At 41.1% G+C, this 23,603-nt stretch overlaps 1 pseudogene; it reads right to left on the bottom strand.

The window, feature by feature from the left end:
- The window catches only part of LOC110558826 (RNA transcription, translation and transport factor protein-like), a 75,356-nt pseudogene extending 53,408 nt beyond the window's left edge, over positions 1 to 21,948 (bottom strand).
- Between the last annotated feature and the right edge of the window lie 1,655 nt (positions 21,949 to 23,603).

The following is a 23,603-nucleotide window of genomic DNA, read 5'->3' as shown; positions in this document are numbered from 1 at the left end:
AAAGCGGCTGACCCTGAGTGCAGTGCTTAGCCTCGCATCCTGAGCGTATCATTTTAGCTTTTTATGGTATCCAACCATGCTTGGGGAGAATGTCCTGCTTCAATGGCTGTAAAGGCCTGAATGATCATGGCTGCATCACACTGTTGTGAGACTCTAATCTTGCATATATACCACAGGCAAACCAAGGAGACCAACACCAGAAGGCCTGCTAACACTCCCATGCCCGCCCATTCCTTCAGGTGATTCATGGCTGCAGCAATCCATGTTGATAATCCTGTGGCTAGTCCTGCGTCCACTCCGGTAGAATTTACTGTGACAATGGCCACTCTCAGCTGCTCCATCGTAGTATCGAATTCTCCAGTCCAATTACCTAAAATATAGCTCGACAATTGTTTAGACAGATTTGCAGCGCAGGAAAAATTCTCATGTTGTATGCTAGTGACACAAAGTCCAGCATACTTTCATTGACAGCCAGGTTGAGCGATTTGCCATAGGGTATCAATTTGCTCCTGCAAGAGGTCAATCCTCTGATTGAACACCATCAAGCTTCCTTTTAGTTGAGCATTAATTCTTTTATGTACAACTAAGGCATGAGCTACATTGGCTAAATGATTATTCAGGGTCTGAGCAGTCTGCCCAGTATGACTCATGGCTAATGCCCTGGTAGTAGCTCCAACAGCCGTCAATGAGATGGCAGTAACAATGGTGGCTGTAGTTCCAAGATCCCTTTTCTGTCTGAAGAGAGTCATAGCGTGAGGGGCATCAATGGGCATAGGCACCCAGTGAGGCATGCGAGTAACCAGGGCATACCTAACTTTACTAGCATTCCAGCATTGGGCAAAAAAGCAAGTATCATTACCACAATTACTTGGCTCTTTCTGGCTAATAATGAATAAAAATGGGGGATATAGACAAACAGGTGTGGGCTTATAGGAAATATTATGAGAAGCCTTAACCCCTCGTTGGAACATCCTGCGTCAGTTCTAGAACTAGCAGTGGTGGTGTCCGAGGTCTGAGTAGGTTCAGGAGACCATTGCCCCCAGGGGCGAGACGTGCTCCATGCCAATTGACTAACTCCATGTTTTCCTCCAATTTTGAAAGTCATTTAAGGTTCTTAAATTATTTTTTCCCTTTTTTCTTAAATTTTTCATCAATTACACTTTATTCATTCTGCATCCCCCCATAAGCCCCTCCCTCCTCCCATCCCAATCCCACCTCCCTCCTCCCTCTGCTTGCATGCCACTCCCCAAGTCCACTAATAGGGGAGGTTCTCCTCTCCTTTCTGATCTTAGTCTGTCAGTTCACATCAAAAGTGGCTGTATTGTCCTCTACTGTGGCCTGGTAAGGCTGCTCCCCCCCAGAGGGAGGTGATCAAAGAGCAGGCCAATCAGAGTATGTCAGAGGCAGTCCCTCTTCACATTACTATGTAACCCAATTGGACTCTGAACTGCCCTGGGCTACATCTGTGCAGGGGTTCTAGGTTATCTCCATGAATAGTCCTTGGTTGGAGTATGAGTCTCTGGGAAGTTCCCTATGTTCAAATTTTCTTGTTCTGTTGCTCTCCTTGTGGAGACCCTGTCCTCTCCAGCTCTTACTATTTCCCAGTTCTTACCTAAAATTCCATTCACTCTGCCCAACAGTTGCCCATCAGGCTCAGCATCTGCTTTGATAGTCTGAAGGGCAGAGGCTTTCAGAGGCCCTCTGTGGTAGGTTCCTAGGTTATTTCCTGTTTTCTTCTTCTTCTGATGTCCATCCTCTTTGCCTTTCTGGATGGGGATTGGACGTTTTAGTTAGGGTCCTCTCTCTTGCTTAGTTTCTTTAGATGCACAGGTTTTAGTGGGTTTGTCCTATGTTGTATGTCTATATGAGTGAGTATATACCATGTGTGTCTTTTTGCTTCTGAGACAACTCACTCAGGATGATCCTTTCCAGATCCCACCATTTACCTGCAAATTTCATGATTTCCTTATTTTTCATTGCTGAGTAATATTCCATTGTGTAGATGTACCACAATTTCTGCATCCATTCTTCAATTGAGGGGCATCTCGGTTGTTTCCAGCTTCTGGCTATTACAAATAAAGCTGCTACAAACATGGTTGAGCAAATGTCCTTTTTGTGTACTTGAGCCTCTTTTGGATATATGCCCAGTAGTGGTATGGCTGGATCTTGAGGAAGTGCTATTCCTAGTTGTCTGAGAAAGCGCCAGATTGATTTCCAGAGTGGTTGTACAAGTTTACATTCCCACCAGCAGTGGAGAAGGGTTCCCCTTTCTCCACAACCTCTCCAGCATGTGTTGTCACTTGAGTTTTTGATCTTGGCCATTCTCATGGGTGTAAGGTGAAATCTCAGGGTTGTTTTGATTTGCATTTCCCTAATGGCTAATGAGGTTGAGCATTTCTTTAAGTGCTTCTCTGCCATTCGGTATTCCTCTACAGAGAATTCTCTGTTTAGCTCTGTTCCCCATTTTTTAAGTGGATTACTTGGTTTGCTGCTTTTCAGCTTCTTTAGTTCTTTATATATACTGGATATGAGTCCTCTGTCAGATAAAGGGTTGGTGAAGATTCTTTCCCAATCTGTAGGTGGTCGCTTTGTTTTGATGACGGTGTCCTTTGCTTTACAGAAGCTTTTCAGTTTCATGAGGTCCCATTTATTGGTTGTTGCTCTTAGAGCCTGTGCTGTTGGTGTTCTGTTCAGGAAGTTTCCCCCTGTACCAATGAGTTCTAGGGTATTTCCCACTTTTTTTTCAAGCCGATTTAATGTGTCTGGTTTTATGTTGAGGTCTTTGATCCACTTGGACTTCAGTTTTGTGCAGGGTGACAAGTATGGATCTATTTTCATTTTTCTACATGTAGACATCCAGTTAGACCAGCACCATTTGTTGAAGATGCTATCGTTTTTCCATTGTATGGTTTTGGCGTCTTTGTCAAAGATCAGGTGTCCATAAGTGTGTGGGTTTATTTCTGGGTCCTCTGTTCGGTTCCATTGATCCACCATTCTGTTTCTATGCCAGTACCATGCAGTTTTTAAAACTGTTGCTCTATAGTACAACTTAAGATCAGGGATGGAGATACCTCCGGAAGATCTTTTATTGTAGAGGATTGTTTTAGCAATTCTGGGTTTCTTGTTATTCCATATGAAGTTGAGAATTTTCCTTTCCAGGTCTGTAAAGAATTGTGTTGGTAATTTGATGGGCATTGCATTGAATCTGTAGATTGCTTTTGGTAAGATGGCCATTTTTACTATGTTAATCCTACCAAGCCATGAGCATGGGAGATCTTTCCATCTTCTCATATCTTCTTCTAATTCTTTCTTCAGAGATTTGAAATTTTTTTCATACAAGTCTTTGACTTCCTTGGTTAGGGTTACTCCAAGGTACCTTATGTCATTTGTGGCTATTGTGAAGGGTGTTGTTTCCTTAATTTCTTTCTCTGCCCTTTTGTCTTTTGTATACAGGAGGGCTACTGATTTTTTTGAGTTAATTTTGTATCCTGCCACTTTGCTGAAGGTGTTTATCAGCTGTAGGAGTTCCCTGGTAGAGTTTTTGGGGTCACTCACGTATACTATCATATCATCTGCAAATAGTGATAATTTGACTTCTTCCTTTCCAATTTGTATCCCCTTGATCTCCTTCAACTGTCTTATTGCTCTAGCAAGGACTTCCAACACTATGTTGAAGAGATATGGAGAGAGTGGGCAGCCTTGTCTTGTCCCTGATTTCAGTGGGATTGCTTTAAGTTTCTCTCCATTCAGTTTGATGTTGGCTATAGGCTTGCTGTATATCGCCTTTACTATGTTTAGATATGTGCCTTGTATCCCTGATCTCTCCAATACTTTGAACATGAATGGATGTTGGATTTTGTCAAAGGCTTTTTCAGCATCTAGGGAGATTATCATGTGATTTTTTTCTTTCAGTTTGTTAATATGGTGGATCACATTGATGGATTTCCGTATATTGAACCACCCCTGCATACCTGGGATGAAGCCTACTTGGTCATAGTGGATAATATCTTTGATGTGTTCTTGGATTCGGTTTGCAAGTATTTTATTAAGTATTTTTGCATCAATGTTCATAAGGGAGATTGGCCGGAAATTCTCTTTCTTTGTTGAGTCTTTGTGAGGTTTAGGTACCAAGGTGACTGTGGCTTCATAGAATGAATTTGGTAATATTCCTTCTGTTTCTATTTTGTGGAATAGTTTGAAGAGAATTGGTGTTAGCTCTTCTTTGAAGGTCTGGTAGAATTCTGCGCTGAAGCCATCTGGTCCTGGGCTTTTTTTGGATGGGAGACTTTTGATGACCGCTTCTATTTCTTTGGGGGATATAGGTCTATTTAGTTGATTTACCTGGTCCTGGTTCAGCTTTGGTAAGTCAAATCGATCAAGAAAATTGTCCATTTCATTTAGATTTTCAAATTTTGTGGCATATAGACTTTTGAAGTAAGTCCTAATGATTGTTTGGATTTCCTCAGTGTCTGTAGTTATATCTCCCTTTTCATTTCTGATTTTGTTGATTTGCGTGGTGTCTCTCTGCCTTTTAGTTAGCCTGGCTAAGGGTTTGTCGATCTTGTTGATTTTCTCAAAGAACCAGCTCTTGGTTTCATTGATTCTTTGAATTGTTTTATTTGTTTCCAATTGATTGATTTCAGCCCTGAGTTTGATTATTTCCAGCCGTCTACTCCTTCTTGGTGTGTCTGCTTCTTCTTTTTCTAGGGTTTTTAAGTGAGCCATTAGGGTGCTTGAATGAGCTGTCTCGAATTTCTTCTTGAAGGCACTTAGTGCTATGAACTTTCCTCTTAGCACTGCTTTCATTGTGTCCCACAAGTTCGGGTATGTTGTGTCTTCATTTTCATTGATTTCTAGAAAGACTTTAATTTCTTTCTTTATTTCTTCCCTGACCCAGCTGTCATTTAGTAACAAGTTGTTCAGTTTCCATGTGTGTGTAGGCTTTTTGTTATTTCTGTTATTGTTGAGGTCCAGCTTTATTCCATGGTGATCAGACAAGATACATGGGATTATTTCAATCTTCTTGTATCTGTTGAGGCTCGCTTTGTGACCCACTATGTGGTCTATTTTGGAGAAGGTTCCATGAGGTGCTGAGAAGAAGGTAAATTCTTTTGTGTTTGGGTGTAAAGTTCTGTAAATGTCTGTTAGGTCCATTTGATTCATGACCTCTGTCAGAGACATTGTTTCTTTGTTTAATTTCTGTTTGGTTGACCTGTCCTTTGTTGAGAGTGGGGTGTTGAAGTCTCCCACTATTAATGTGTGTGGATCTATATGTGCTTTAAATTTTATCAATGTTTCTTTCACAAATGTGGGTGCCCTTGTATTTGGGGCATAGATGTTCAGGATTGTGATGTCTTCCTGGTGGAATTTTCCCTTGATGAGTATGAAGTGTCCTTCCCCATCTCTTTTGATTAATTTTGGTTGAAAGTCTATTTTATCAGATATTAGAATGGCTACTACTGCTTGCTTCTTGGGTCCGTTTGCTTGAAAAGTCATCTTCCAACCCTTTACCCTCAGGTAATGTCTATCTTTGTGTCTTAGGTGTGTTTCTTGTATGCAACAGATTGCTGGGTTTTGTTTACGTATCCATTCTGTTAATCTGTGTCTTTTTATTGGAGAGTTGAGTCCATTGATGTTGAGAGAGATTAATGACCAGTGGCTGTTAGATCTCTTGATTTTGATGTTGGCTGTGGTCATCAGGTTGTGTGCTTGGTTGCTTTTTGTTTTACTGAAGTGAGGTTATTTATTTCCTGTGTTTTCTTGAATGTAGCTAGCTTTCTTGGGTTGTATTTTCCCTTCCAGTGTCTTCTGTAATGCTGGATTTGTTTGTAGGTATTGTTGAAATTTGTTTTTGTCATTGAATATCTTGTTTTCTCCATCTATGAGGACTGAGAGTTTTGCTGGGTATAGTAGCCTGGGCTGACATCTGTGTTCTCTTAGGGTCTGCATGATATCTGTCCAGGCCCTTCTGGCTTTCATAGTCTCTGTTGAAAAGTCAGGTGTGATTCTAATGGGTTTGCCATTATATGTTACTTGGCCTTTTTCCCTTGCAGCTTTTAGTATTTTTTCTTTGTTCTGTATACTTACTGTTTTGATTATTATGTGGCGGGAGGATTTTCTTTTCTGGTCAAATTTGCTGGGTGTTCTGTAGGCCTCATGTATTCTAATTGGCCTCTCCTTTAGCTTGGGGAAATTTTCTTCAATGATTTTGTTGAAAATATTTTCTGGGCCTTGGAGAAGGGAGTCTTCTTTTTCCTCTATACCTATTATTCTTAGGTTTTGTCTTTTCATATTGTCTTGCATTTCTTGGACGGTCTGTGTCAGGAATTTTTCAGATTTAACATTTTCTTTGACAGATACATCGATTTCTTCCATTGTATCTTCTACACCTGAGATTCTTTCTTCCATCTCTTGTAGTCTGTTGGTTATGCTTACCTCTGTAGTTCCTGTTTTCTTCCCTAGATTCTTCCTTTCCATTATTTCTTCCATTTGTGTTTTCTTTAATTTTTCCAATTCTATCTTCAGGTCTTGAGTTGTTTTGTTTACTTCCTTCACCTGTCTGATTGTACTTTCCTGTTTTTCTTTTAGTTCCTTCAACTCTGTTTCTTTCATTTCATTCAGTGTTTTAAGCATTTCCTTTCTAAAGGCCATAAACTGTTTGGCTGCAGCTTCCTCTATTTCTTTACGGATGGCAATATTCTGTTTGAGTTTATCTTCCTCTATGTCTTTACGAATCTTATTTGTTTCCTCTGTTATCATCTTCATGAGCATACTTGTTAGGTCATCTTCTTGGATTTCAGTTATGGTGGGGTGTCCAGGGCTACTTGCCCCTGGGTAACTGGGTTCTGGAGATGCCATATTGCTCTGTCTTTTGTTGCTTGAGCTTTTACGCTGGCCTCTACCCATTGTGTTATCTTAGGAGTTTGGGGTTATTTTCTGGTGGTTCCTGGGGATCCTGTGGTGGAGAGAATCCCCTTTGCAGAAAGCTGGATTTTCCTGAAGGGATGTCTTCTCAGCTTTTTGGGTATAGTCCCTGGATGGCTGGTGTTTTTTCAGGAGTTGCTCACCTCAGGGATATAGACCTGAGTGGTAACTGTGGTCTTTGTTAGTCGAGAGGGTTCTCCTCTCACCCAGGGAAGTCCTGAGGGCAGCTGCCCTGTTTCTGGGTTTCTTGTTGCAAATTTAATGATCAGCTGCTGTGACCCAGTTGGACATCAGGCGCGCCTCAACTGTTTGTGCTTGTGTCTGGAGCACAGCTGAGTGCTGGTGCCTCGGCCCCACTAGACTGCTAGACTTTTTCTAGGGAAGGATTGGGTGATTTAGATCAGTACAGTTTCCTTCCTTCCCCGTGGATTCTCTGGAGACACGGACTCCTAGTGTCTTTTTTTGCCCTGGTGCACACTGCTCAGTGTCCGCCAGCTGGCTGGCCACAGAAATTTGCCTGTGCCTGGAGCACAGCTATGTGATGGCGGCTCAGTCTCTGCCAGCTGTCTGGTGCGCAGAAATTGCCTGTGTCTGCCTTTGTGGCTTTTGGGAGTCTGAGTGGCTCCCTAAGCTGGGTAATTTTCCGGGGACCTTTTCAGGTTGGGGGTGAGCTGAGTGCTCTGAGATCAGACCCGCCGTTTCTATCTCTGGCGGCAAATCAGGCGCGCAGGCAGGCAGGGCTCTGTGCCGGAACCTGGGTCCCCGGCTCTGGCTCCGGGCTGGCTCCTGGGGTGCCCGTGGAACCCGCCCGAGTCTTTTCCAGGGGATGTCTGGGTGACCTAAGGCCGGTCCCAATCGTTTCCTGTACCCTGGGGTTATCTCTCGACTGATAATTCCAGTCTCTGATAGTGTGGTGCCCAAGGTTCAGTCTGGGACCGTGACCAGAGACACTGGCTTGTGGCTCTGGGCTGGGGCTGGGGCTGGCGGCAGGCAGCCAAGCGTCTGGCGGAACTGGGATCTCTTCCGCGGTTTAGCTGGGTGAGTTAAAAGCTGATTGAATCCCCCACCGTGGGGTATCCTCTCACCTGGGAAACACAATGACTGTGTTTTATGGCCGAGAGTTCTGATTGCTGTTCACTGTGCTGATCCTGCTGTGCTGCTGCTCAGAATGAGAGTCCTCCCGGCGCCGCCATCTTGCCCCTCCCCGGCCTCCACCCACTTTCTTACAAATTTCCTGATTTCATTTTTCTTTACCGATAAGTACAATTCCATTGAGCATACATGCCACACTCCCCTTTGTTAATCTCCTGATGGATATCTAGACTGTTCCATTTTCTTGCTCTTGTGAATAAGGCAGAAATAAGCACAGATGTGCAGGCATCTCTTGTGAGTGGATACAGAATCCGCTGGTTACAAGGCCAAGAGCAGTATAGCTGGGTCACAAGGTGGTTCTATCAATTGTTTCAGGAACTTCAACATTGATTTCCATAAAGACTTTACTAGCTGACTCTTTTATCAGCAGGGATAAGGAAGGATTTCTCTTCCTCTCATCCTCACCAGTGTTTGTTATTGTTTCTCCCCTGTTTTTCTTAAAAAAAAAATAAAATGATTATCATTCTGACTTCCTGAGATATGGAATGTCAAGGTAGTTTTAATTTTTATTTGCCTCATGACTAAGGATGTTGAAATAAATTCTTTTTTTAAAAGAATTTTAAAAAATTCTTTTTTTTTTTAAAGAATTTATTTCAACATCCTCAGTCATACATTTCCATTTCTTCTTTGTTTTCCAGCTTTGGGGAATATAATCATTTCAAATATTCCCTAATAGTTTTTTTGAATTTCATCGAATTTTATTGTAACAACTTTTTCAAGAACCTCACTCTTTGGTTGAGTTTCTGTATTATTCTACAGTTTCAACTTCATTAATTTCTCATGGATGGAAACTCTGTTGTTGTTGGTTAAATCAAGTTAATCTGATGGTATGATTAGCTCCGACCTTCATTTGCTCATTTTGTTTGTCTGATCTTTCCAAATGTGAAAGTGGGATGGTAAATTCTCCCACTGTTTGTGTGAGGACTTTGTCTGTCCTTAGTGTACTTTATGAAATAGGAGGCTCAAGATTCAGTGCACAAGTGGGTCCAATTGTTAACCTTCTTGATAGATTGTTCCTAGGGTTAATATTAGTGGGCCTCTAGATCTCTTCTACTTTAGCCAATGTTAAATATCTACACCACCTTAATTGTTTCTATTTTCTACATAGGTTGGTTTCCCTCTTTTGACACTTAGGTTTCACGCATATTTGCTGGTTACTTCTGGTTACATATGCTTCTTGGAGACAACTGATAGCTTCTTCCTTTTTAATTCAATCAGTTAGTCTGGGTCTTTTTGTTGGTCAGTTAAGGCTGTTTGTACTTGAGGTCATTGTTTAATGTGACTTGGTATTTCCTGTGACTTTATCAGGCAATTCTCTAGTTAGCTGAGTTTCTGATAGTTCTACCTCACTCCCCTGTTAGTTTCAGAGTGTTTTTGTTTTGCTGCATTGGACATGAATGATTCTTGTCTCTCCTTTGATGGTCTGTTCCTTTTATGGAGTTCGTTCTTTCATTTAGTCTGTTGAATGAAGTGGTCTTTCTTCTTCCTTTTTGCATAATGGTGTTCTTTGTAAAAGTTTCTGAAATCCTGGCTTGATTGTCATGAATCGCCTTAACTATTTTTTTGTCTTGAAATATTCTTATTTCTCCATCAACTGTAGAGGATGATGTTGCTGGGAATATGTTCTTGGTTGAAAGTTGTTTCCTTGAAATTTTTCATTCCATTATTTCCTAGCATTTAGTGTTGCTGCTGAAAGATCCTAAGTTACTCTGATGTCCCTGCCTTTTTTCTGGATTCTAAGTTTTCTCTTGCAAATTTTAGTGCTATTTCTTCACTTCATATTTCAGATATCGTGAAGATAAATGTACTATGAGAAAGTTTGTGGTATGCACATAGCTCAGGTCTTGGAACCATGACTAAGGGTGGCAAAGAACAAAAGAGCAGTGAAACTGAGATCTGATGAGGTTCTGCTCTTGCTACCCAGAATCTCAACTTGCTTATTAGGTACAGCATGGGGCAGGGTAGTTACTTTCTGTAGGAGGTTTCTGTAGCAGTCTTAGGCTCGAGCTGTGAACACCTGAAGGGAGCAAGCAGCAGTTGTTAGTCCTTCTATGTCCTTCCATACACACACACACACACACACACACACACACACACACACAAGAATTCTTAATACTCAGTCCTACTCAGACTAGCTAGGAAGAGCTTTACCACCACTCTTGGGACTGGCATAAATGGGTAATGGCTTTGCCAAGCTGTCCCACAGGTTCAAAGTTCTTGGCCATGTTAAAATAGATATCCATTCAGAATTTCACTCTCTTGGTTCTTCCTCCACCCCTATAGAGGTTCTTCTTTGATCTCGCTTTTTGAGGCTTCAGTGTGTGTCTTATGTGTGTGGATATCTACTCTGTTCACTGTGTTAGGGAAGTCTTTTGCTGTATTGTTATTAAATAACCTGCCTCTTCCTTTTCATTTTAAGTCAGCTCCATCTTCTACTTCATGAAATCTCAAGGTTGGGTTCTTGGTGACCCAGACATTATGAAAATGTTACTTGTGTTTATTTTTCTCCTTATATAGTACTGAGTACATATCCATCACCAAGACAAATGAAATACAAAGTGAAGGAATAGTACTAAAAGTTACAAAAGGAAACCTCCAATTCTCTCTCTTTTTCTCTCTCTCCCTCACACACACACACACACACACACACACACACACACACACAAACACAGGTGGGGATTCAGAATAACTTTGGATCTTTCATCAGCAACACTAAAAGTCAGAAAATTATAGAGTGTAAAGTTTAAGGAAACAACTGTCAACCAAGAACACACACCCAGCAATGTCATCTTCTAAAATTGATGGAGAAATAAGAACATACATATATTGTTTCAACTTTTCCCTCCACACCTGCAATTCATTTGTGTGTGTGTCTGTGTGTGTGTGTGTGTGTGTGTGTGTGTGTGTGTGTTTATTGATTACTTCTATTTCTGGGGTGGTGTTTATTTGATTCATGGTGGTTGTAATGGTGGTAGTGGTGGTGGTGTGTGTGTTTTTTCCAGAATTTCTGTTTTGTTTTATTTTTTCAGTTTTGCAATTTTCTTGCTGAAATTTTTCATTGACAATTTGGATTTTTCTCCCACAATTACTAATTTTTGTTCATTTTGGAGAAGACCTTCTTGACAGATTTTCTTCATTAATTCATCAGCTTATGTTCATTCACTTTAAAAAAATGTGGGACGCTGAATTCTTTCTCAGACATTTTGGTGTCTCAGTGATTCTGATTCCATTAAAGGGGAATAACAATTTGGGCATTGGTCGGGGTGAATTGTTGTTTCTTATTTTTGAGCATCTGTTGGAACAGATTTTTCTTCCACTTTTAACTTCACCTTTCCCTACTATTTGCTTGTTGGTTTTGTTTTCTGTGAGCCCTCCTTAAGGAGTATCTTCATTAGGAATTGTGGCAGGTAAGAAAGAAGACATGTTGCTATCTCTCATTTATGTATTTATTGTTAGTCTTGGTTTTGCTAACTGCAGGAGACCTATTTGCATGACACCTGTGTATTCATTATCATTATGACTCAGTGACACCAGTGTTGGGGAACTGTTTGGAGGTGCAGTCGGATCACATTCTTTTCAAAGAGAACTATGTCAGTGTTAGCGTGTTTTTAAAAACTTTTATGTACATTTTCTATATCTTTTCTCCCTACTCAACCCCAATCCCTTCCATCACTGCAACACCACGTAGGAGAGAGAAAGGGTTAGTGGGAGAGGGGACACAGTTCTTTTAGCTGCTTCCTGCTGGTTAGGGCCATTCTTTGGAGCCAATCCAGGCCTGATTTCAGGAGATCTCCAACTTCTTGTTTCACAACAGCAACCGGGAGCAGCAAGGGGAAAGCAGGATCAGCATTGTTCTTTCTCTAGAGTCCTCAGATTTAAACTGTCTGTAGCTGGCAGAGAGCTCCTCTCAGAGCCCACAGGGGGAAAATAATTTACTGCTGAGGACTTTCCGAATCAGTCCCACATGCCACACCTGGGACCAAAATAAAAACATGTTTACATCCACAACATATCAGCATTTAAGTAGTGAAGTGAATAAGAAATAAGGAATGAAGAAAGAAGGGTACATTAGACTGAGTTTCAGACATAATAATGAAAAATTAGATTTTTAATGGGTATAGAAAAATGAGGGACAGTAATGAAGTTCTTTTCTGGTTAGATGGGGTTTGAAACACAATGGGTTAAAAAAACAGTAGAAACTAAATTAATGAAATGTTACAGAAAAAAAAGAAACAAAGACAAAAACAATACACAATTGCATATTTTATAAAGACAGAATGAAAACATACATACCAACCAAAACAACAATACATAAAACAAAACAAACAAACAAACAAAAACAGATGATAGCCCTGTTCCAGTCTATACTGTTTTCCAGTCTTCCGGGGATTCCTGGATATATAACTGAATGATGTGTCACCATGGAAACCATGGATGCTGCTTATTGGTTGGGGTAGGCTGAGGTGATCTCGTTTTGGCTAAAGGACAGCAAGGCAAGAGTTAGGACTGAAGTCTTGGCATGTGTGACAACCTCCAGAATGCTCAGTTGGGCCCAAAACCTTAGAGCACAGGCACACACACTAACCTCCAGCCAAAACAATTTGAAAGAGCTATGTTTGGCTTTAGAAGGAGAAATGTCAGAAAACTTATACTGACAAAAATAAAAATATATAGATCCCTGAACTAATTGAAATAAAACTAAATGAGCCTGGGAACTCTTTAAAGAATTAAATATATTACTAATTGGTCTAAAAAAAATTTTTTTTTTTTGGTTCTATGTTCCATTGAGTAAAACACTACAGTGTCCTACAAGTTGGAGATAGGTACACAGGCTTGGGTACCTCTGTCACTAAGGAGGAGAGCACAATCTATAACAAAGACCATGTCCCAGCCATGACACTGGCTACTATCTTGAGAATCTAGAACAAGGGGTTTCTACCCAGCTATTGTCAGACTAGGTCCCTACACTCACCTTTCTGAAGTATGGCTAATAGCTTTCTTTGGGTAACATTTACCAAACACCAATCCTGGCTATTCTGTATCCCTGCCACCACTGGCATACTAATTGTAACCACCTTTTAAACAAGCCTTGTTGTCACATGGTCTTAGAAAATTCTGTCTCTTTCCAAAAGGAAGTAATTATTGTTTGAAAGTCCTTGCCTCTCTCTGGTGTCACTGCACTGAGGATTTTGATTCATGTTGTCTTGTTTTGTGGTTTTTGATACATGCCCTGCCTCATCTGAACGGCCTTGAGGGCACAAGACATTTCTTCTTCTTCTTCTTCTTCTTCTTCTTCTTCTTCTTCTTCTTCTTCTTCTTCTTCTTCTTCTTCTTCTTCTTCCTTCTCCTCCTCCTCCTCCTCCTCTTCTTTTTAATCTACCGGCATTAATCATGACTGATCAGAATGAGCTTGTTGGGAGCCCAACACATTTGGTAACAAATGGATAACTCAGCTGCCATCATAGAGTGAAAAACTAAAGGTTGCCTATTCAAACAAGCTAAGTTGTGCTACTGTATAAACAATGCCAAACTTCAGTGACTTAAAATACCCTGTCGTCTCATACACTGAGTCCAGTGACCTGAAAGCGGTACTCTAAATGGTCTACATGGGCTGCACAAAGGAAGTCAAGAAATAACCCAGCTGTTCTTTTATATCAGCCCTCTCTTGAGAACTGATCAAGGATCCCATGTTAAGCACTTAATCCATTTCAAGGACAGTTGTCCTAAGAGCCTCCTATGAAATCCACTTCTTAAAAGTCCTACTACCTCTGAGCATGATCACACTGGACCAACCTCACACTACATAGGCCTTGAAGTGTCAACATAAAAACCATAGTAAGCATTTATATCAAGGACACCAGGGACCCTAGGACATGGAATTTTCTTTCTGTTACACTGAGTTCTAATGATAGGCTGTTTGAGACCCATGATAGCACCAAGTGGGGTTACTGGCATTCTCAACAGGCTTAGGATTGCTCTACCTCAAGCAAGTGGTTTTAAAATTCTGCCCCTGCTCCCCTCACTGGGGAACCCACATGGAGACTGAGCTGCCCATGGGCTACATCTGAGCAGGTCATCTAGGTCCTCTTCATGCACCGTCCTTGGTTTATTCATCAATCTCTGCAAGACCCCCTGAGCTCAGATTTTTTGGCTATGTTGGCTTCCTTGTAGAGCTCTTGTCCCCTCCAGATCTTTCTATCTCCTCCTTCTTCCATAAGATTCCTTGCACTCTGCCCCAAATGAGTGAGTCTTAGCATCTGCTTCAATATCCTGATCAGTAGAGTCTTTCAGACGTCCCCCGTGGAAGGCTCCTGTCCTTTTCCCTGTCCTCTCCTACTTCAGATGTCTATTCTGTTTGCCCTTCTGAATAAGGGTTAAGCCTCTTCCCTCTTGCTTGCTCTTTGATCACCTCCCCCTGGTGAGGTGGCCTTACTAGGCCACAGAGAAAGAGGATCCAGACAGTCTTGATGAGACCTGATAGGTTAGGGTCAGATAGTAGGGGAGGAGGACCTCCTCTATCAGTGGACTAGAGGAGGGACAGGGGAGGAAGAAAGAAAGAGAGTGGGACCAGGAGGAAATGAGAGAGGAGGCCACGTATGGGATACAAAGTGATTAAATTATAATAAATAATACTAATAAATAAATTTTTAAAAAGATTGTCATATCTGAGCTAAAACAAGTAACAATTAAAAGTTAAAAGTTTGATATGTAGTTGTCATCTGGAGTGTACAATTATAATCAATAATTTTCTCTCTCTTTCTCTAATATATACACACACACAGGCATGCACATGTGCAGTCGAGTTAATGGGTTCCTCTCTTTGTAAACAATTTGACCTTTAAGTTGTGCTATAAAAGTCTCAGACCCCTCTTAGGTATAGGGACACACCAATGAATTTAGAATACTGGGTAGAGAATTTGCACAATGCATTTGTTTATTGCTCATTTGGGGTCCCAGGAGATCCTTATACCAAAGTCTTGCTCCCTGAGAAAAATCTGAAAACTCTAAAGCAAGAGGTTGACTTTTTTGAAAGCCAGGGTCCCTGGTAAAGACTTTAATATTCCCTTTTCTGGCACTAAAACCTTCCAAAGGGGGTGGGGAAGAAGAGAGTAAGGAAAGAGTCCATAGCTGTTCTTCTGGCAGAAATGTATTTTTTGTTTTTTTTGTCACCCACTAGCTATGCAATTCCATTCATCTCACATGATGAAACAGCAGGTTTCTATCTGACTTCCCCAGGGTCTCAATACTTTGAGTGAAAAGAATCTTCCAGGTGGAGCTAGAATGTTTCCGACTGAACTCCCTGAAGGAGTATTCACAGGATATCTTCCCATGAGACACTGCTTTTCTTTAGCTTATATCCCATGTTCGCAATTATAAACCAGCTATAAAGAAATATAAACACATTCAAGGTCACCAGCAGCTTCTCATCCATGCAGCAGTATTTCGGCTCCCTTTTCACTGTATATTTTTTTGTGAAAGTGTGTGTTTTTGGCTGACAGAGTTCTTGGTCTAAAGCATATTCATGATAATTAAAGCAAAATCGATTCTGGGGTTAGATAAATGACCAAGGCATTTGCTTAGAATGGCTGGCTAAAAGATATCAAAAACACATTCCAGGACCTCCACAGAAGTGTCTTCCTGCTTACAGTGTGGCTGTGGAAGCTTTGAATCTTGAATTACAGGAAGCATGCACAGGGTCTGAAGGACAAAATGACCAGGCTTGTGCTGTAGGCAAAGCCCAAATGTTTGAATAAACTTACCAGGTTAAGTGTATCCCCAGGCAGAGCATTTATTCCTTTCCTTGTTTTCCAGATAGGATTTTGAGGTATTGCTGGAGATTACTTTTTGTCTCTTTTTCTTTTTAATGTATTTGTATGGTTGTTTTGTCTGCTTGTATGTATGTTTACAATGTGTGTGCAGTGCCAGTGAAGACCAGAAGAGAGCATTAGATCCACTTAAACTGTAGTTACAGACAGTTGTGAACTGATATGTGGGTGCTGAGATTAGAACCTGTGTGTTCGGCCCCTGGAGACTTTTAGACTATAACCATATGAAGATATGCACACATTCGTATTACATGTACATTTAGTTCAGGTCTTAGTGACAATTACCTTTATTCATTTAAAGGTAGTTTAAGCATATGGTCATAGGATATTTAAAATGAAACAAAAACAAAAACAAAAAGAAAACAACCGAACCTTCTATGCAAAAGTTGCAGATTGGTTAAAGAATGGAGAATGACTGATAACCCAAATACCTTACCCATGGATAGTATGTTAAAACAAGTATCCTTTTTCATTACCTTATTCTTGAAGAGTTTATTGATAAGCAGTAGAAATGTATAGCACGTGACATGTGAGGTGCCTGCAATAGAACCAGAGTCCAAGTGATTGCCCTCTAAAATCAGCATTTTCTTTGAAAATCATATTTTCACACACACACACACACACACACACACACAGAGAGAGAGAGAGAGAGAGAGAGAGAGAGAGAAAGAGAGAGAGAGATTCTACCTGTCTGTTCCTTTGTTTGCATCTATCTACCCAAATCCATCTATCTAGCTCTACTTGGTTAGCTCTATATTTCACTTGGTTTAAGATCATTTTAAAGTGTGTGTGATGCTTCTATTTATTATTGGTAGAGCAATGCTTCACAGTTTCGCTGAATTCATGGCCCCTGAACCGAGAACCCAACCCATGCCCTCCTGCACTAGAAATTGTCTCTGCTTTGTGCAGTTGCTTTGGTGCATTCAGCCCACCAGTGTTATGCAGAAAATTTAAATACAAGTCTTTAATTTAGCAGATCCACCCACAAGGTTCCAGAAGCTGAAGTCAGCATGAGTCTTTGGAAAAATATCACCCTGGAAAAAAATAGTACATGTGAGAAAAATACTGTGAATTTAGAAGCATTTGTTTTACAAACTACAGATGCAGACTGAAAGAAAAATGACATCTCGCTTTGATACTGAGCATCCCTCCATAACACATCCATCTGCAACATGTTTTGCAGTTACCCGCTAAACCTCACCACACACAGATTCGCACATGAGGCACAATACAGCTGACCCCGTTTTACAGATGGAGAGAATAGAAACACAGAGAGTAAATGAACTTCTCAAAGTTTCCAGTCGGTTTTCAGACATCTGCCGTGGGCAGGAGGGAACTCAGTTAAGCCACACCGTTAGGAAGTTGAAAAGCGAAACTGCATTGGTTTTCAGTTTTGCTTTCCAAGTGATCGTTACTGGCTCAGAGCTGGTTAGAAGAATAGAGAAAGTGTTGGGGCCATTGTTCAGAAAACCCACGGGTTTGGGAGTATATGTTTCTGTAGGGTAGGATGGACAGGATGGCCGTAGACCAAACTGGTATTGATAGGCTGAACAAAGTTGCCATTTGAGGAGTACAAAGCAGTCGTGAAATGAGAGGGCCCTGTGGGGAAGCCTGCGTACCTCCTGATTTGTTAGGCAGCTTTTCTTCTTCTCAGAGATTCAATCATTTAGTGCAGTGGATCTCGCCCTTTCTAATTCTGTGACCCCTTAATACAGTTCCTTATCCCCAACCATAAACTCTTCACTGCTACATCATAACTGCAATTTTGCTACTGTTATGAATCATAATGTTAATATCTGATATACTGGACATTTCATATGTCATCCCTGTGAAAGAGTCCTTAACACCACGCCCCCTCCCCCACATACATAGGGTCATGAGCCACAGGTTGAGAACCACTGATTTAGTGACACTTCTCAAAGGCCACTTCCTGGGCCAGCAGCAGCAGCATCTTGATAGAAATACAAATTGCCAGGCTGTGGAGACAAATACTCACCACCGCTCAGGGTGGGGCCTGAAACCAGTTTCTTAAAGCCTTTCTGTTGGTTTTGATACAAGGTGAAATCTGGGAACCTTTGGCCAGAAGGTGCTAGCGGCAAATTGTCCCTGAGCTTCTGAGACTTTCGTGGCACTGCAAGATGACTTCTGCCTTTTCAGATAAATTTAAAGCAATGTTGGGATACAGGACTAATATTAGCTAATTTTAATGCTTTGTGAAGAAAGCAGTTACCAATCTTCCCTATTTTACTGCCTTTTACTGCCAAAGAAGTTGAGGTAAAGGTTTAAAGAAGCTATAGGAATTGAGAAATGACATGCTATATAAGATACAATACACAAAATGCGTGTATTCTTTCTTTTTTGTGGGTCATGTTTTGCAAACACACACACAGTGAGGAGAGAAGAGAGTTAAAGAGAGAGAGAAAAAAGAAGAGAGAAAGACTGAGAGAGCAGGAAAGAACAGAACTCTGGGCTATTTTTCCACCTCTTTACTGTCTTTGTAGGAAGTTGTGCCCCACAACCCTAACATAAAATATGATTCACTGTGTTCTACATACACAGAATATTTTAAGCATGTGCTAAATAATACAAGTCAAAGGTTTTACGGTTCTTCAAAAACCAAGATAAAAGTTGGTGCCGACCTTGCTGTGTGATGTCTGAAGTCAGGACTTCTATAGATCCCTTGCTTGTTAAAACACATAGCCTGAAAATTTAACAAGTAAGTGGTGAGTTCTTGTTGGCTCCAGTTGCTCTATTTGGATTTCTGTGTGGGGTGTAAGATCTTTCATAACTAGAAGACAGAAGATAATATGGACAACCAAACATGAACATAATTCAAATACAGAGGAAGACTAATGAAACCCATGGCAAATGTTTAATCAAAGTTACAAGTGAAATGGGTGAAACATGCTGGGCATCTTCAGATGGCAGAAGACCGGGTGAGCTTCTGCCCATTGAGAAAGAGAAGAGGAATGTGCAGCGGAGGGCACAGATGAAGTCAGAAGCTTACATGGCAGGCTTTTCCAGCAACGCATTCTAGCACAAGGTCTGGGCAGGTTGACTAGATTTGGGAAGCAGACATGATAGAAGGGACAAAATGTTAAAAGGAAAGTCTGGTGGTTGGCTGGGGGAAGCTGTTCATATAGTCTTTACACAGTGTCATGTACCCTCTCTCTTGGGTAGTCTTATGTACCCAATAAGTTCTTATAACCTTCCTTCCCCGGTTTTGTGCCCCGGAAGTTGTTCTGATTTCACCACCTAGATGATTTTGTGCTCTTGTTTTTGATTGGGTTTAGGGAGTGGAATAAGCCTAGTCTCATCAATTCAACCCCTATCATTGTCTCCTGTGTTTGTGAGAAAAAAGGAGCTCCAACTTCTGTTATAGAGTCCTCTCCTAAATCCCAATTCTTCCAAAAGCATCTTCCATCATTTCTTCCTGATGCCTTTCTGGGTCTATGTTGCTAAGGTTGGTTGGCTCTTGAGTCCATGCTTGTCCTCCTGACATTGTCCACACCTATACAGGTAGGCTGTTGTAAAAGCTCTTGTTAGTATCAAGTGGACTTCCATCTGTGACTAACTGGTTGGTTGCCTTATCAAAGTGGCTTCCAAACTCTAATCTGCAATCTAATCTTCAAGCTTTGCTGAAGTCCAAGTTACTTCTGATTCCTTGAATCTAAAATGAAGATGGAAAACTGTGAAAAACTGTGTCTTTCAGACACAGTTCCCAGTGATGGTCAGTCACTGGTCTGGGAACCTCTTTCAGAGAATAAGTATGTGACAGTAATTCCTATCAATGATAATGTGAGAATCATTTCACTAATTGACTACAATTACAGATTATATGACTCTCACTAGACTTAGTAAGAGTGAAGATGTTTGAAATGTTTTATTCTTCAGGTTTCTTACGTGGCTGTGCCAAAGCTAGATTACTTTCTGGGGCTATTCTATCTCCGAGACAATGAGAGCAAGATGCTGGTCATTTCGCACATTTGGTTTGTAGGCGATGAGAAGACTATGATTATTTGAGAAAGGAACTCAAAGCTTCCCCTTGCTTTTCCTCCAAAATGCAGCAGCTTTAACTTTGGGAGTAGGGTGTACTTTTAACCCTGTGAGAAGTGATAATTTCAGTCGCTTCAATCAGGCCCTGACAAACAGCTTCCCAGAGACTGCATCTATGATATCTACTTGCCGCATCTTTGTATCCTAAGGACACAAGCAAAGTGAGTGCGGCCTAGGAAGACTGTTGATAACTGAGTAAAATGATGGAATGAATGGATGAATACTGTTCCTCCATATCTTTTATGACACGGCAGGACAAAACAATAATAAGCTTTTATTTTGCCTTCACACCTTGATTTTTAACAAAGCAGTTTTTCCAAGCAGAAAAACATGGAGCTTTCCCATCTCTCTAACTTCTTGGTTCAACAAGTAATTGAAAGGAATCAATCTCATGCTGACTGACAGTTTTGACAGCTGCTGTTCTCAGGATGTCAGTGCATGTTCTGTCATTCTGCTTAACAATTTAAAACTGAACAGAGACATATGCACTGCTAGTCTCCTTCCTGTGATCTTGCGCCTCCCTCCAGCTCTCCTCCTCTGCCCTCTTTTATCCCCCACCACTCAATGCCCGAACATTGCTTTGGTGCCTTCTCCCAGTGCGGGAGGCAGGACTAGAGCCCACCTTCCCTGGGAATCTTCACAATGCCTTCACAATGGAGTCTCCAGCCTCCCTGCAAACTAATAGGGCACCATAAATTTGAGTCTCTTCAAATAATAAGGGAATCTTTTCTGAATGCTTAGCCAAGGGAAGGGGATATTAAAGTGAATAAGAGTAATAATAAAGAAGCAAGTGAACAGCACGGCTATAATTAAAGTGAATAGCTCACACACAAAAAATAAATCTCTGAACGTTGACTTCCTCTGGGACACACCCCATTACACCCAGACCTCGCCTCAGAGAGGTATGCACAGCTTGTCATCCTAAGGCAAAGCAAACACCTACACTCACGCTCCCAGGTACAATGAGAGGATGAGTTTGCTGTCTCCAGTTGAAAGCCTTTCCAGTTCACAGGGCTCAAAACACCTATATTTCAAAACGGCAGTGTTCAATATGCCAAATAAGTTGTGTGTGTGTGTGTATGTGTGTGTGTGTGTGTGTGTGTGTGTGTGTGTAATTTTTCAAATCAAATGTGTTGGTTGGCTTTAATTTCAAGGACCGATGCCCGGAATCTTCTTTGTATTGTGAGAGCACATTTTCATCTGTGCCCAAAAGAACAGCCAGAAGCTTAGTAGGAATATATGGACCCAGATCTGCTCTGAAGATCACCTGAAGGATTTCCTTCCAAAGCATTCCTCACCATGTGTGAGCGCTGAGGGAGCCCGCTGCTCTACTCTGAATGGGGCAGTTCACATCTGCACTTGCTCCCTGGAGCCATGTTAAACACAGGAAGAACAGTTACACAAGCTAGGAGACATCTTTGTTTTCTCAAGAACACTGAGTCCAAGTTACCACTGAAGTGAAGTCTGAGAGCTCTCCTTATTGTGCCTGATTATCAGGGTTTGGAAAACATACTCTACAGGTTATTTATAATCAGGAACAGTGCGTGTAGCTTTTTTCCTCCAAAAGGGCCATTTACACAGATGCTTCTCTTGGGATAGAAGCTGATCTTTAGAAAAATAAGATTGACCATAAGTTGCTTTGTACAGTTTTTAAACGTTGGTAGCTTCACCTTTTCACTGTTTCAATTCCTTATACTTTTTTTGTTTCATTGGTTCTGTTTTTAGAGTGAAGGTTATATATTTAGAAATAGGCAGCTGGACTCAGTTTAGATAGTCACAAATTTGTTGCCAACATCCAGAGCATCATAATCAGGAGTCAGTTGAAATACAGCCTCCTTTCTCCATCAGGCTTGAGCAGATTGTGTTTGACCGTATCAATGGCATAGAGTTTCTTCACATCCTGTCCCATTTGGTGTTTGTTGGCCTTGACATCCATACTAAACATAAATGTGTCCTCTTCTCTCTTCTTCTTAGAGCTCAGTGGGAGCATGATGATAGCATAATGGCCAAGCTTGTATCTTCGAGGGACACTTTTTTTTTTTTGGAGAAATTTGGGATGCTTCTGTAATGGCAGTGTCTTGAGCTGTGAAGAGGTGGGTAGTGGGCTGTGGATGCTTTTCAAGCCCTGCCTTTCTGGATTGCAATGGCCTTCACTTAGCTTTGAAATAAAAGGTCCCCTTTGCTTTGAGAGGTTTCTTTCTTCACTTTCAGTGTCATCATCCCTTCTCTAAGAAGCAGGAATGGAGTGTTTTATACAATTTTACTTAATTACAGTTTATTCACTTTGTACCTCCCCTGTAGCTCCCATCCTCCTTCCCTCCAAATCCCATCCTCCCTCCCCTTCTCCACCCATGTCCCTCCTCCAGTCCACTGATAGGAGAGGTCTTCCTCCCCTTCCTTCTGATCCTAGTCTATCAGGTCTCATCAGGAGTGGCTACATTGTCTTCCTTTGTATCCTGGTAAGGCTGTTTCCCTTCAGGGAGAGGTGATCAAGGAGCAGGCCAATCAGATCATGTCAGAGACAGTCCCTGTTCCCATTACTATGGAACCCACTTGGACACTGAACTGCCATGGGCTACATCTGTGCAGGGGTTCTAGGTTAGACTATCGAGTTGTCTTCACTATATAACCCTTCTCTGCTTGAAGATCCAGGATCCCAGAAAACTCTGGTCCACCAAAGCCACCAGAACCAATCGCTTTTAGGTTCTTGTCTTGCACATTCAAAGAATAAATTACACAGAAAAGAGAGTATGAGTTTTAGAGAGAAATTTACTACAGACTCATAGGTGAGAGCTTAAAGAGAGATAAAGTGAGACATGACTTTTCAGTTAAACCAGTGTGGATGTCAGCCGTATGGCAATAGGCAATTACGTGATAGGAAGAGGAGATCCAGAAAAAGAGAAAGGAGGTCTAGAGTATGAGAAAAAGTGTAAGTGGGTCTATCCAGAATCTAAAAGAAAAAGACAGAAGAGAAACAAAAAGTAGAAACCTGCCTTTCTGAGTCAGGACTCCAAAGCCAGGTAAGCCTAGTAGAGCTCCATGACAGCTCTCAGGGTATAAGCTAGGGGTTGGGAATTCTAGAAAGGAAGATTATATTAGCTCATTAAAGGGCTAATTAATTGTTTCTTCTATCTCTTTAGCATGGTTTAAGGTGAATCTGCCTTCCTAAAAGATGGTCCTTTGACTATCTTTATTAACTCTTATGTTAACTATATCAACTTTATTTTCACCTTTATTAACTTTTAAGGGAACAGACATGTGTCTATCCAGAGGAAGATTTCATAATACTGGCTAGGAGGCAGCAATTTTCCTTAAATGGTCACTCAAGGCTATTGTGACTAAATGGCTTTCCAAAAAAATAAAGTGGTTCGACAGTCTTCTGCTTTTTGTATACCAATTGAGAGCTGGCTGGCAATCTTACAAAGGAAGGCATTTATCTGAAGTAACGAAGAGTTCAAGTCATTCTTTTTCAACTGCCTTTAAAGAGTTTTTTTTTTTTTCCCTTCTGTCTCTTATGTCCCATTTACTATTTACAGTGTTAACCATGTTTATCATGGAATTCTGAAAATATGTTGAAATTAAAAAAAAAAAGATTAAATACTCACAGCATTGAACCCTGCTTACCATCTGAGTGATTCACTTGAC

Source organism: Meriones unguiculatus, chromosome 17 (genome assembly GCF_030254825.1).
Source record: "Meriones unguiculatus strain TT.TT164.6M chromosome 17, Bangor_MerUng_6.1, whole genome shotgun sequence".
In the NCBI taxonomy this organism is placed as follows: domain Eukaryota; kingdom Metazoa; phylum Chordata; class Mammalia; order Rodentia; family Muridae; genus Meriones; species Meriones unguiculatus.
Note: the sequence above shows the minus strand (reverse complement) of the source record. Positions and strands in the feature narration are given on the sequence as shown.